Source organism: Podarcis gaigeae (assembly GCF_964106915.1).
Source record: "Podarcis gaigeae genome assembly, chromosome: 1".
Lineage (NCBI taxonomy): Eukaryota > Metazoa > Chordata > Lepidosauria > Squamata > Lacertidae > Podarcis > Podarcis gaigeae.
This window is the reverse complement of record NC_139678.1, coordinates 51618778-51632348: the sequence shown is the minus strand read 5'-3', so window position 1 is coordinate 51632348 and position 13571 is coordinate 51618778. Positions and strand designations below refer to the sequence as shown.

Sequence of the window (13571 nt, the reverse complement as noted above, 5' to 3'; positions counted from 1 at the left end):
CCATCAACCAGAGATGCATGACAAAATCTTCCTAGATTTCTGCTGCAGGCCACTTCACACATTATCCAAGCCTGCATCTGTGACCAAGTGGCAACTCCATTGTGTGGGGGGGCGGTTATGGCCAGGCCCAGTCTTGTGAGTGCAGCTATAAAACGCAAAAGTGAACTGGGAGAACTGAGAACTGGGAGGAAGGCTTGTACCATCTTTGCCTCCCCAGCATCTCCTGCATCTGTCACCAAGGCTGTGGCTGTGAGAGGCAGCAGCAGCAGCGGCCACCCAGTGAGGAAATTCTAGCCTGTGGGGGGCTAATTTCTAGCTGCTTCAACAGAAAGTTCTAAGCCAGAAGACTAAGCTGTAGAATGGCATTTGTTGGAACATGGGGGGGGGGGGATGAGGACGCGGCTTATATACACATTTGCCCTGTTGCAGTGACTGTTATATTATTGTCTATTTTATTGTGTTTTAAATATATTGTAAGACATCTTGAGAGCTTCAGTTAGTGGGCAGGGTATGCATGCACCTAAATAAATGAGCAAATCATAAAACTGTAGAGCTGGAAGGGGCCACAAGTGTCATCTATGCAGGAATCTTTCACCCAATGTGAGGCTTGAACCCATGACCCCAAGATTAAGGGGTCTCGTGCTCTACCGAATGAGTTCTCTGTATGATTTAGTCCTATGAAGTATGATGGGTTGAGCAGTAATGACCAGCTCAAGGCTATCCCATGAGTTTCATGGGTGATCAATGATTTTAACCCAGGCCTCCACATCTGGGCTCTGACCATTATACCACACTGGGGTGCTCCCTATTGACCATGCAATATATGGACCTGAAGTCCTTAGTTAGTCATCTCCTCCTGTCCTGTTAACACCTCAAGCCTCTTCTTTCTCATAGGTGTTCATACTGCCTGGTTTCCTTATAACTGGTCAGGCCATCAATTCATTTAGGTAAGGATTGTCTCCTACACCAAAGATGGGGGCCTGCGGCCATCAAGAGGTTGTTGGATTTCAGCTGTTGAATTCCAGCCAGCATGGTCAATGGTTCCCCCAGCTACACTGACTGGCAGCTGGTTCCCAGGGTCTCAGAAAGGGGTCTTACCCAGCACTACCGAGAGATGTTCAGGATTGGACCCGGGACCTTCTGCACTCACAATACATGTCCTACTTCTGAGCCACAGTCTCTCCCTAGTCTGACTCAGTGTTTCAGCCTATTTCACATTGCCCAATATTGAGGGAAGGGCAGAGAGCTAAAGAACTCCTTTTTAGCAGCTTTAGGAAGATCCAACAGAGATACCAAATAAACATTTCAAAAATAAGGGATGCCCCAGAGCACGATGGTGTCTAAAACAGGGGACATCCATTATGGTCTGAACTGTAAATTTGGCGAAGTGATGGACATCTATTGTGTCCCAAAGATCTGTGGTGTGAAATAAGAGACATCTGTTGTATTCTAAGGAGCTAAAATATGCAGAAATAAGAGGCAATCTTGGACTTCTGGCAGCCCTAGATAGAATCACTGACGGAGCTGAAGGCACTCTTTTAAACTCGGAAATCTGATATGGCAGATAAAAGGATGGAATTCAGCATCACGCTAAGGTGATCTTTCCACCAGTGGAAGCATCAGGTAGAACAATCTCCCCTCTCCTCCTCCCACCTGTGGCATATCTCAACTCTCCCTCAAGCAGATTTGGGAGGGGGACATGTGGCACATGAGATGTGTGTGCGCTCTTGCTATTCAAATGTGGCAGGAAGTTGGAAATTCTACTAAATGTTTTCAGGCACACCCTAAAGGACTTCTTTAGATTCTGGTTCTTCATATTACAAGTAGAGAGGTAAAGGTAAAGGACCTCTGGACTGTTAAGTCCAGTTAAAGGCAACTATGGGGTTGCAGTGCTCATCTCACTTTCAGGCCGAGGGAGCTGGCGTTTGTCCACAGACAACTTTCTGGGTCATGTGACCAGCATGACTAAACCGCTTCTGGTACAACAGAACACCGTGACATAAGCCAGAGCGCACAGAAACACCATTTACCTTCCTGCCGCAGCGGTAACTATTTATTTACTTGCACTGGTATGCTTTTGAACTGCTAGTTTGGCACAAGCTAGGACCAAGCAACGAGAGCTCACCCCATCGCGCAGATTTCAAACCACCTACCTTTTGATTAGCAAGCCCAAGAGGCTCAGTGGTTTAGACCACAGTGTCACATCCCAAAGAGCCAAATCCCAAAGAGGACAGTCAGAGGGCTTGGTGTGGAAGAGGGAATTTCAGCAGGCATAGCCGGAGAGATGCAACAGCATCATATAACACAACATGTGCCCCGGGAGCAGAAACTGCATTCATAAAAAAATGCTAGCAAAGCGATGCATCACAAGCAAAAGGGGCAGCAGTGTAGATGGGGCCCAGGCTATCTGAAAAATCACATTCTCCCCAGTTAGCCTGCTGGCATCTTAAGAAGGAGAGAGGTGTGTGGCATACATCTTCTTCCTGCACTTTTATGAGTTCAGCAAGTTTAAACTGATAAGGACTTGGCTCAGTTGAGCTGCCCTGGGAATTTGTTTGAAGGATAAGATACCGAACACACACACACACACACACACACACAGAGAGAGAGAGAGAGAGAGAGAGAGAGAGAACAATCTCTGAAATAAAATTCCATAAATACATCCCTTCCCTATAGGACTGCTTTCTAGCCATTCTCAATGGATAGAAGCTAAAGCTCTGGAAGCTAGAGCTCTGGCCTCAACCCATGCAGAAGGAGGAAGCTTCCTCTGCTGCTCACATCTGAAACAACTAGAGCTGAAATGGGGGCATTTTCAGCCTGAGGCCCACATTTATTCCCTGGGTGAGCTTCCATGGGCTATGTTGGGTGGAGCAACGGATGTACAGTTTACCTCTGTATGGTAGTCCAGTTTCTTCACACACACACACACACACACAAACACACACACACACACACACACACACACACACACACCTCTATCCTCTGCCCAGGCAAGCAAAGTCATCTTCACAGAACCATAGAATTGTAGATCTGGAAGGGACCATGAGGGCCATCTAGACCAACACTTGGCAATGCAGGAATCTTTCACCCAACATGGGGCTCAGACCAACAAACCTGAGATTAAGAGTCTCGTGCTCTACCAACTGAGCTATCCTGAGCACGGAGTTTAAGAATGCATTCCAGCCAGGCATAAGCACCCCAGGAGGGTGTGACACAGGTATGGTGAGGGAGCGTGGCTGGGGACCTGGTGTGGATTGAGGAGAATGTCAAGGGCCACACAGAGGGGCCTGGGAGGGACTGCATTTGGGCCCCCAGGACAGAAGTTCCCCACCCCCGTGCTAGAGGCGACTCCTCACTTATGCAGGGATTAAGTTCTGGGGTCCCGCATGCACAAGTGAAATCACGTAAAGTTGAGAGCACCCTCTATGCGGCCTAGGACCCACGTACCTACGGGACCGACTCTCCTTGTATGCCCCGCGGAGGACTTTAAAGTCCACAAATGACAACATTTTGGAGGTCCCAAGGCACAAGGTGGTTAGATTGGTCTCAACTAGGGCCAGGGCCTTTTCAGTACTGGCCCTGACTTGGTGGAACGCTCTGTCACAAGAGACTAGGGCCCTGCAGGATTTGACATCTTTCTGCACGGCCTGCAAGACAGAGCTGTTCCCCCTGGCCTTTGGTTTGGACTCAGTCTGACCCTTATGTTTCCCTCTCCTTATGGTTTTGATCTATGGGCTACCATTACAGTAAAATGAGGCTGCATTTTAAATTGTATTTTAACCCATATTTTAATAAATTGGTGTTTTTGTGTGTGTATGTCCCCCCCCCATTATGCTTTTATTGTAATTTTATTGGTGTTAGCCGCCCTGAGCCTGGCTCTGTCCGGGTAGGGCAGGGTATAAATAAAAAATTATTATTACTATTATTAATATTATTATTAAACACCCTTTAAACGCCCTCTCTGCCACTCTCTTTCCAATCCAGACCAAAAGTACCATATCCCAAAATATCCACAACTGGAATTGAAACTGTGAGGAGTGGGGGCTGAGCAGCATAAACAAAGCCCAACTGTGGCTTCCTGAACCCTCTTTGACATCCTCTTCAGTCTTCGGGGAGGATCTCCTCACCAGCCACAGGACTCTCCAGCACTCTCCTGCCCTTTCTGGGTTTGAAATGAATTTTATTTACCATATTTATTTATCAGTGCTGTGCATATACGCAGTCACACATAATCGCGCATAAGTGGGAGGGATGTCTGTACCAAATCCAGGACAAGATCCAAAGGGGCTCAGATCCTTCTGGATGTTTCTGTATAAACAGGAAAAGACATCTAAGTTTCTGGTGGTGCCAGTCAATGCAGGGCATACTCCTGGTTACAAAGCACAAGAAGATAAAAGGATGAAATCCAGCCTCTCACACAATCTGTGCCACGCTGGAAAATAGCAGGGAAGCTGCCGCACTCTGTGATTCAAAGTTGCACAACACCTGCCTACATTAGCTCTGCCCAGCTTTGAGCAGTGCCAGCCGACTGCCACTTCCACCCTTGGGTGCTAAACAGACCTCAAAATTAAGAGATTCCCTGGAATGACTGGCACCGGGTGATAAATGGATGGTGGTGTATGGCAGACAAAAATCTATCCAGATTAGGTGAGTAGATGGAGAGGAAACCGCCTGGGAGCAGAGCTGGCCCTACCATTAGGCAGAGGAAGGTGGTTGCCTTTCGGCAGCAAGTGAAGGGCATTCATCGGAGTGTCTATAATTTATTGTTAACATTTTTTTTTACTGCCAAGGGAGGGGGTTGCCATTTGGATTTGTTTGCCTGGAGCACCAGATGTCTTAGGTGGTCTTGTCTGAAAGACAAAGAACCTGAGACTCTCGCAGCCTCTAACAAAGGAAAGCCTTTTGTTCAGCTTCCCCATTCAACATTGCATCTGTAGGTTTCTTTGTAATGCAGTAACTCCCTGTGACTGACACTGGTTAATGTCACACGGGACAACATACAGCACAGCAGGTCTTACCGGTAGCCCTTGCAACTGTCTCAATCTGGCAAGGGACCCAGTGTGGGAGGAAGCTCCCCATCCTATGTGGACTGTGATCCATGGAACTGTGCTTGGATGAGATGAAAGAGGAGAAGTAACCCCCCCCCCAAAAAAAAAGCATTCCACACCCCCCCCCCGAAGCATTGGCAGAAATTTCCCTAGGCATAAAGAATATCCTAAAATGCGTTGGGAACCAATTCACTTGTGCAGCTGTGCTGTGTGGATATGCCCCTATTTCTCAAACCAAAGGGCAGGTAGTGGGGGACTTTGCTTCCCCTATTGCTAGAAGTGCCTCTGCTTGAATGGAGAAATTAGGTGAGGCAATAAAAAATGAGCCCAGGGAACCTAAGCTAAAAGCTGGGCAGTGGAGTAAAAAGTCTCTGTTCTCTTTGCTGGGGGGGCTCTCTGCTTTATTCCTCCCTCGCCTGTTGCTGTCTCAAACCTCAGACTGGTGTTTTATTGCAAGCTTGACACAGGGGCTGTGTACAAACCATGCATTTAAAGCACATTTAACATGGCTTCCCTCAAAGGTCCCACAGAAGCATAGTGTCCCAACTAAGGGATGTAATAGTACCTCTCTATTCTACCTCATTCCGACCACACCTGGAAAACTGTGTCCAGTTTTTTAGGTGCCCCAATTTAACAAGGATATTGACATGCTGGAACATGTGCAGAGGTGGGTGACCAAGAGGATAAAGGGTTGGGGAACCAAGCCTTACGAAGAACGGTTGAGGGAGTTGGGTATGTTTAGCCTGGTAAAGAGGAGACCGAGAGGAGATAGGATAGCCACCTTCCCCTATCTAAAGGGATATACACCATATACCAAGAGAAGGAGGAGAGGCGTTGCAGGATGACCCATCACACATTGGTGATGGGTTTCTTTTGACTTTGGAGTCACCAGTTGTGAAGAGCTGAATGATAAAGAATTACAGTTTTACTAATAACTCAAGGGAATAGAGTATGTGCTAACGTGTGTAAAACAACCATTACAATGTTACTCTCCCATCCATTCACACAGAACTGCCAGAGTGTTATTCATTCATTCATTCATTCATTCATTCCACTTGAAGCTCACCTTTCCTCCAAACTGCAGTGGTGTCAGTGGGCCAGATTTGATTAAGTGAAGGGCTGTGGGGGCCGACCAAAGTTGTGGTTGACCTTTTATAATTTTACCCCACAGTTATTCAGCTTTTTTTTAGGGTTGGAGTTTTTAGGGTTGGAGTTTTAGAATTTTAGCCCAGGAAAAAAACTGCCACAGGGGCCAGATTTAACCGACCAGCAGGCCGGATTGCGCCCCTGAAACGGATTTTGGACATGCCTGCTCCAAAGAGATCAAGGTAGCACACATATTTCTCCCTCCATTCCCCCAAACATTATCCTCAAAACAACCCAGTGAGGTAGGAGAGAGGGAAGGAGAGCAATGATTGCCTTCATGGCTGAGAAGAGATTTGAACCCTGTTCTCTCAGGTCCTAGTCCATCTCTCTGACAGTTAACCATGACACCACACTAGCTAAAGCAAAGCAAACTCACAGACTGGTCTCACATGTGCTCATGCCCCTCTGTGGAAATAGCCATTCTGTCCCTTCCTTTGAAGGGGAAAGTAGCAATTTTCACAATGGTCTTTCAAAGTCTCTATTGACGTGGCCATTAGAAAGCTTTGGGGATGTCCAGCATCTCATCTCATCTTTCTTTTTCAACCACTCACATTACCCTTCCTCCCAGGCTCCCAAACCATCTGAAACTCTCTGACTTGCAATAGTAACCCAGCTGCCTTGCCATAATCAACAGAGGGGCGTCCGTGCGCCTGTGCAGTGGGGATGCATCCAAACATTCGCACACACCATCTGCTCTGGTAAGATACAGGCTGCCTTTATCCCACCCCTCCCAAGCACCTTCTGTCTGTTCCCTTTGCCTCTGCCTCTCTCCCAGCACTGCTGCCTGCTTGAGCAATCTTCAGAGAAGAGTGAACAAGCTTGTCACATTAAAAACTTAATGCAAGACTAATTTGTCAGCCGCAAACAAGTGGCAAACCTTGAGTGCGTTTTCTGCCCATTTTACTCCGTTCACCGGGCAGAGGAGGAGCATTTCCTTCCCAGTGTAATGGGATCTGATTCGTTGGCATGGTGATGGGAACATAGCAGTGCTGGGTGTGCAAGAGAGACCTCTCTTGGGGAGCCCGCAAGATCGAAATTGAGGGGGTGGCTCTGGAAGGGCTAGAAGGGTGGGGGAGGAGGAATTAAAATGAAACCAGCCTGGCAGCTGTTGCAGCTGTTTCTGGCTTTGAAATTTTGCGCTAAGAGGGTGTGAGACAAGCCAGGATCAGGACCATGAACAACTGGCTTCAGGCCTGAAGGAGCATTTCGGCCTTCACGTGTAACTAGACCGCAACAACAAAAAGGAAAATCTGACTTGCCTGCAAAAAGACAATGCAGAAGATGGGGGGGGGGGGGAATGTTATACTTTCCCCTTCAAGTCAGAAGGAAGGCCTTGGAAATTCTATTATTCATATTGCAGAACTCCCCCAAAATACATGAATGGACAGGAAAGACACAGAAGGCCCAGCTGGAAATGGGATTTTGCCATATGGCAGCCCTGCTTACGGAAGTTTTTAATGTTTACTGCTGTATTGTGTTTTTAATATTCGATTGGGAGCTGCGCAGAGTGGCTGGGGAAACCCAGCGAGATGGGCAGGGTATAAATAATAAATTATTAGCATTATTAGTAGTGGTAGTATTATTAGTAGTGGGTAGTAGTAGTATATGCTAAAGAAGCACAGCATCCAATGAAATGGAAGTTTTTGAATGTACAGACTCTCTATGGGCAAATAACATACAGAAACAGGACATGGGAAAAGGTAATATTCCCTGGACCATCAGACTAAGCTGATGACTGTGATGAGCTGCTGCTGTGCTGTCACGAGGGATACTTGTGTGTGATCCTTTCCTACTTAAGCAGGTCTGTTCTGTGGATAGGACTGTAAGCAGCCTGCCTGTGAAATGTGAAACACCTGCCTTATACGCAGAAGGTTCAAGGCTTGGCATTTCTTGGGAGAGCCTGAGGAGTCCCCTGTCTGAACCATGAGGAACAGTAGTCACTCACTGTAGACAAGACTGACATACCAGTCACTTGATTCAGCATGCCTAATGCTTGGGCTGGCCTGCATGCACCTTAAACCCTTTCTTCCTATCACATACTTCAAGGAAAGCAGCACTGAGAAGCTTCTGGGCCTCATTTTCAGGGAGTTATAATGCTGGAAGTAAAACAGGGTCTTCAAGCTTGTATAAAGACATAAGGCAGAAAGTTCTGTCAAGGCAGAAGTCCAGGGCAAAAAAGCAGGAAGGCCCTAGGTATAGCAAAGCCAACATACAATATTTTGAAGTGAGCAACATAATATGCATTCCCATCTAAGCAGCCCACCCCTCACCCCTACCCCCATAAGACCATTACCTAACTGCACAACACTGACACATATACACATGGCAGTGGGCACTTACAACTACTGAAGTGAACCCTATAGTCTTGGGTGTGGGAAATGCACACCCAAATCCACATGAGGTACAGCTTGATCTGCCTTGATTGAATAAGAGCTTCTCAAACTTTTGTTGCCTAAAGTGGAGGAGGAGTATTGCTGCAATACAGACAGGAGAATGGAAGTACCACTTGACTGAAGCGCTGCCTCAGTGCTATTATAAATGCCATTATCATGGCAAGCCATGAGGTGTGACTATCAGCTTCCCTCGCAGTTGTGGAGTGCTGGGCTCTTTATGTTGAATAGAGAAAGAGAGAATGCAGTTGCCATTTCATTTTCATTTTTTTTAAAAAAAAAAAGGTAGGAATATAGAGAAAAGAACACATCCCAACCTTTTCCTGGGATTTTGCCTAGTCTAAATATAAGTTTGAAGCCAGCATAACAAAAGCAATGCAGCTAGAATTTTACAAGGAAAGGACCTCTAATATGGAACTATATTTTGGTTGAGTGTCCAAAACTTGAGCGTGGAACTAAACAAGCATCATTGTGGGTGGTTTTCAGAATGATGTATTGGGGAATTTTCTGCTGTGAAGGTGGAGCAGGAGATATATCCATTGCATGGATTAGTTTGGTGTCTTATATTTAATACAACAGCTGTTATTTGAAATTGCTTAAGCAACATCTAAAATTCCTAGAGATAGAAATATTGAACTGTAGAGTCGCAAGGGACCCCGAGGGTCATCTAGTCCAACCCCCTGAAATGCAGGAATCCTGTCCACAGCCATCCCTGGGTGGGCTTGAATCACCAACCTCCTTGTTAGAGTTGGAACAAGCATGCTTAAATAGAGCATTGCTGCAGCCCAAAGCCACAACTTTCATGTTAACCATGCACAACCCTTGAAAATTCTCACTCTGCCTCCCTTCCTAATGAATATGGGACATTTTGACCTGTGTGCACAGGCCATAGATGCAAAGTCGCAGCAATGATGCTTAAAGCCCTTGTGAAACATGGATCTCTTCCTACAGCTAATTTATGGGCGTTGGGCTTAGCAATAATAATAATAATAATAATAATAATAATAATAATAATAATAATAATAATTTATTTATACCCCGCCCATCTGGCTGGGCTTCCCCAGCCACTCTGGGCGGCTTCCAAAAGAATATTAAAATATTGTGATACATCAAACATTAAAAGCTTCCCTAAACAGGGCTGCCTTCAGATGTCTTCTAAAAGTCTGGTAGTTGTTGTTCTCTTTGACATCTGATGGGAGGACGTTCCACAGGGCGGGCGCCACTACCGAGAAGGCCCTCTGCCTGGTTCCCTGTAACTTGGCTTCTCGCAGTGAGGGAACTGCCAGAAGTCCCTCAGGGCTGGACCTCAGTGTCCGGGTAGAACGATGGTAGTGGAGACGCTCCTTCAGATATACTGGACCGAGGCTGTTTAGAGCTTTAAAGGTCAGCACCAACACTTTGAATTGTGCTCGGAAACGTACTGGGAGCCAATGTACGTCTTTCAAGACCAGTGTTATATGGTCTCGGCGGCCGCTCCCAGTCACCATTTTGGCTGCCGCGTTCTGGATTAGTTGTAGTTTCCGGGTCACCTTCAAAGGTAGCCCCACGTAGAGCGCATTGCAGTAGTCCAAGCGGGCGATAACCAGAGCATGCACCACTCTGGCGAGGCAGTCCGCAAGCAGATAGGGTCTCAGCCTGCGTACCAGATGGAGCTGGTACACAGCTATCCTGGACACGGATTTGACCTGTGCCTCCATGGACAGCTGTGAGTCCAAAATGACTCCCAGGCTGCGCGCCTGGTCCTTCAGGGGCACAGTTACCCCATTCAGGACCAGGGAATCCCCCACACCTGCCCGCCTCCTGTCCCCCCAAAACAGTACTTCTGTCTTGTCAGGATTCAATCTCAATCTGTTAGCCGTCATCCATCCTCCAACCGCCTCCAGACACTAACACAGGATCGTCACCGCCTTCACTGGTTCTGATATGAAAGAGAGGTAGAGCTGGGTATCATCTGCATACTGATGAACACCCAGCCCAAACCCCTGATGATCTCTCCCAGCGGCTGCATGTAGATGTTGAAAAGCATGGGGGAGAGGACAGAACCCTGAGGCACCCCGCAAGTGAGAACCCAGGGGTCTGAACACTCATCCCCACCACCACCACTTTCTGAACACGGCCCAGGAGGAAGGAGCGGAACCACTGTATAACAGTGCCCCCAGCTCCCAGCCCCTCAAGATGGTCCAGAAGGATGTTATGGTCGATGGTATCAAACGCCGCTAAGAGATCCAGCAGAACTAGGAAACAGCTCTCACCTTTGTCCCTAGCCCGTCGGAGATCATCAACCAGTGCGACCAAGGCAGTTTCAGTCCCGTGATGAGGCCTGAATCCTAACTGGAAGGGATCCAAATGGTCCGCTTCTTCCAGGCGTGCCTGGAGTTGTTCAGCAACCACTCGCTCAATCACCTTGCCCAAGAATGGAAGATTTGAGACTGGGTGATAGTTGGCCATCATGGCCGCATCTAAAGATAGTTTTTTTAAGAAGCGGTTTAATAACTGCCTCTTTCAGCGTGTCTGGGAAGGCTCCCTCACGGAGGGAAGCATTCACCACCCCACGAAGCCCATCGTCCAGCCCTTCCCAGCTAGCTTTTATAAGCCAGGATGGGCAAGGATCAAGGAGACAGGTGGTTGGTTTCACTCGTCCAAGCAGCAGGTTGCAATCATGGGTGTTATTTGCAAAACACAAGTCAGTTTAAAGCTGGTTTGCACCCACTCAGCATTGGGAGAAATTTCCTACCAGTAAGAGGTGTTAGGTGTTCAACAGGGGAGCAGCTTGTTTTGGGGAGGGGGTGAAAAGGGGGCAAACTCTTATTTGCTTGAGCACAGGCTGGATGACCATCTGTTAGGGATGCAGAGGCTGTCAAGTTGCATCTTGAATTGCATTGAACAGAAGATTGGACTAGTTGGCCTCTAAGTCTCCTACTTCTGTGATTCCATGCGTTTTCATTTATTGGCCAATGCAAGAATCAAATCAGTGCTTGCATTTGTAAATAAGTCATCACATAGAGCACTTTCGTATCACCTTTGCAGTTTTCAGCTGAAGTAGCTCGCATGTGTATCTCACAGTCATATAGATCTGACTGCCTGGTTGTCACTTGATTGTTTTTATATATTTGAATACCTCATGACAACCAACCAGCCATGCAGTTCTATATATTTCTAGTCAGAAGTCCCACTGAGTCCAATGACACTTACTCCGAAGTAAGTGAATACCCACTTACCTGGAGTAGGCTCTACAGAACTCAGCTAGGGCTGCCATACGTCTGGGTTTCCCCGCATATGTCCAGGAATCAGACTGTCAAAATGGCGTCTGGGCGGATTGTTGTCAACAACTTTGTATGGATTTGCATGGCAATCCTAAACTCAGTGAACGTTTCATCTGAGAAGATATGTATTGGCACGGCGTTGTACATGTCTGAAATGATTCCACTGAAAAGCATTGAAATCTCACATCATATCAATCTGTGATACTCTATCAGCAAAGGCCCATTTACCCCCCCACAACTCATTGTTTGACGTTGCCCTCATCAAGTGACATGCATGTACATGTGAACCAGCCTCATAATCAAGGGAAGTGGTTAAGTTCTGAATAACAGCATTATGTATTTATTTATTTTTTTGCATAATGGAGAAAAAATCTTTTCTCATTGTTAATACTCTGCCATTATTTATGCATAAATAAAATGTATGAATAAGGCTCTTCATTGCTCATTATATTTTCTTTTACTTTTGCGATTTAGCCAGCAACAGTGCCATCAATGTGCATTTTCTTTTTATCCTATGATGTGCTTATACCGTCACAGACATTTTGCCACTTATTTAACTAGACAATTGTAGGGGACATATGAGTTGGTGTTATTTGCCCCCCTTCTCATTAGTTTATGTACGCAGAGTCCCAGAACATCAGGCCCCTCAAAGTATTGTCATAGGCAAACTGGGGAATTCTTTCTGAAGTGACATAGCCCAGGAGGGACGTTGCTGCCATTTTTGTTCTGCTCCTTTAATAATACAAAAATGTTTGTTTACATCTATCCCTGTGGCTAGGAAAAATTTGGGAGATGGCTGCTCTGGGATTATTATAGCCGAACAGAACCAATTCAGAAGAAAACGTAACTGTTCTTCAGGTTAAGAACAGTTTCAGGTTAAGAACGAACCTCCAGAACGAGTTAAGTTCTTAACCTGAGGTACCACTGTAATAGTAAACAGCTAACAAAAAACAAAGTGCCGAGGGTTGTTAGAAGACCCCTATTCCCCTCACAGAGCTACAATTCCCAGAGTTCTGAGAACTATAACAAACTACAGTTCCCAGAATTCTTCTTTGAGGCGGGGGGAACCATGGCTGCTTAAAGCAGTGTTTTAAATGTTTTAAATGTATAGTGCAGAAGGGGCCTAAAGCAGAAGAACTTCTTCTACTGCAGGAGTCAGCAAACTTTTTCAGCAGGGGGCTGGTCCACTGCCCCTCGGGGGGGGGGGTGGACTATATTTTGAAAAAAAATAATGAATTCCTATGCCCCACAAATAACCCAGAGATGCATTTTAAATAAAAGGACACATTCTACTCATGTAAAAACACGCTGATTCCCAAACTATGGGAATTCTAAATCCCAGGCTGGATTTAGAAGGCGATTGGGCCGGATCCGGGCCCCGGGCCTTAGTTTGCCTACCCATGTTCTACTGTCACTATTCATCATATACATAGCACCGACAATGTTCCAAGCACTTCACAGAACATTTAAAAGACAAATATATTTTTCTCCCACTTTCCCCAAATCTTTACAGTTTCTCTGTGGGCCTTCACATCTCTGCATGGAGATAAAAGTGACAGGGAAAGCTTTATTTGCTTAATTTCAGCTTGTCAGCTGACTGTTGAAGGCAATATCTGCTTGTCAGGCTGCGTTCAAAAGCAACAGGGCAGAACCTGTCAAAAAAAAAGCAACATGGCCTCAGACCTATCTGTATTTTTTTAAAAAAACATCCTGTCTTGAGTTGG

The 13571-nt window shown here is 46.3% G+C and overlaps 1 long non-coding RNA gene across 1 annotated transcript in view; it reads right to left on the bottom strand.

The window, feature by feature from the left end:
- The window catches only part of LOC310851357, a 38488-nt gene extending 26498 nt beyond the window's left edge, over positions 1-11990 (bottom strand). The window contains exon 1 of the long non-coding RNA XR_014567722.1: positions 11803-11990. This is a non-coding gene — a long non-coding RNA (uncharacterized lncRNA). The remainder of the gene's footprint in view (positions 1-11802) is intronic.
- Positions 11991-13571: the final 1581 nt, after the last annotated feature.